The following is a 1,752-nucleotide window of genomic DNA, read 5'->3' as shown; positions in this document are numbered from 1 at the left end:
TCCAAGATTAACCTTGAGGGTGGATATAGCTCGCTCACACCGAGGATCTATCCACATCATCATTTACTCAGAATGCTTTGTGTGTAAATAAAATGGCCCCGTCCACGATATTTTGAAAAATTATAAAAACTGAACACCCTACAGTATTTTACAGTCTTTATTTTACAATTAAAATAAATGTTTATCAAATAGTCTACTGTAATGTTACAGCTAATCGGGAATCCCTTTAAGTGAAATATAAAAGTAACCGAATCAGTTTGTGATCTTTGAAACAAACACCTGTAATTCTGCATTTAACCCTTTATGTGGGATACAAAAGATTACAGTTATTAAACTACTTTTAAAGAAAGTGTACAGGACAACTTTTARACCTCAGACACTAACATTATTCTAAAGATAAGGTTTGTTGTTAAGTTAGTCATTTTTATTATTGTGTGTAACTGTCAAAAAAAAATTCACTCTTAATGTGATTTTTTAAATAAATTGTATTTTTTTTTCAAATAACCTCAAACATCTACAACCCTGACTTTGGTGCCACTCAGATTATCAGAGGCTCTTTTGGCGAGGCCTTTTTCAAATGTTCTGATGCCCCGCCCACTCAWAGGGTGGAGATGTGCCTGGAATGTGTTTTCCCCATCAGGACAGAAACGTTTTTATAAACTCTCATGTTTGTTTGTTCGCTCTAACATTTTGATAATTTATCATATGAACCTGAAGGTTTTTGCTATTTAAAAGCATCAGGTCTGGTGTAATGAAGCTGKACCACCAGCAGAGGGCAGTGTAGAGCCACAAACTGGCTAATATATTAAACTCTTTCTGGGTTCTTCTATGGTTGMGTCATTATTTTTGTTTACCTCTTCCTTTTTTATGATTATCAMTATGAAAGTTGTTTTAAGATCACTGTTATTGTTCATCACTATTTTTTTTTGTTGCAGTTCCATATTTTGAAGACTGTCATGCTTCTGAACACCAACTCTGTCTGAAAATAGAACCACAAATAAAAAGGGTTACCATCAGTTTACAACTGAACAGAGCCTGAACATAAAGTAAAAACCTTTATTATCATTCCTCTAAAAACAGTCCTAGATAACTTAGCACAAGATAAACAATAACAATGCCAGGTGAAAAAGAAAAAAATTGTGTATGTCTTCTGGACGGGTTCTTCTCTAATGAAACGTTTCGTCTCTCCTCCAAGAGACTTCTTCAGTCTGAGAGTTTCAGGCACTTAACAGTGTTGTTAAGTGCCAGGAGGACTGCGACCAGTTATACATGGGGGAAACAAAGCAGCCACTGTTCAAAAGAATGTCCCAACACAGACGAGCTACGTCTAATGGCCAGAACTCTGCAGTTTTCACTCATTTACAGGCCAGCGGTCACTCTTTCAGAGATGAGGATGTTCTCATTCTTGATAGGGAGGAACTTTGGTTTGAGAGAGGAGTAAAAGAAGCCATTTTTGTGAAGAAAGACYGTCCATCATTAAACAGAGGTGGAGGCCTCCGTTTTCAGTTATCCCCCTCCTACAGCGCGGCTATTGCCAGTATCACTCCACCCGCTGTTAACAATAAGTGTGAATTAGGTGTCAACAATAGCCATGTGATGTGAGTATCAGTCACATGGAGGCAGGGCTTAAAAGCCTGAATTTTGCCTGAAACTCTCAGACTGAAGAAGTCTCTTGGAGCCGCGGTAAAGCTGGCCGGCTCTGACTCCAGCCGGCCCAGCTCACAATCTACTATTGCGCGGTAACTCAAGACA

Source organism: Austrofundulus limnaeus, unplaced genomic scaffold, assembly GCF_001266775.1.
Source record: "Austrofundulus limnaeus strain Quisiro unplaced genomic scaffold, Austrofundulus_limnaeus-1.0 Scaffold132, whole genome shotgun sequence".
Classification (NCBI taxonomy): Eukaryota; Metazoa; Chordata; class Actinopteri; order Cyprinodontiformes; family Rivulidae; genus Austrofundulus; species Austrofundulus limnaeus.
This window is presented reverse-complemented; position numbering follows the sequence as displayed.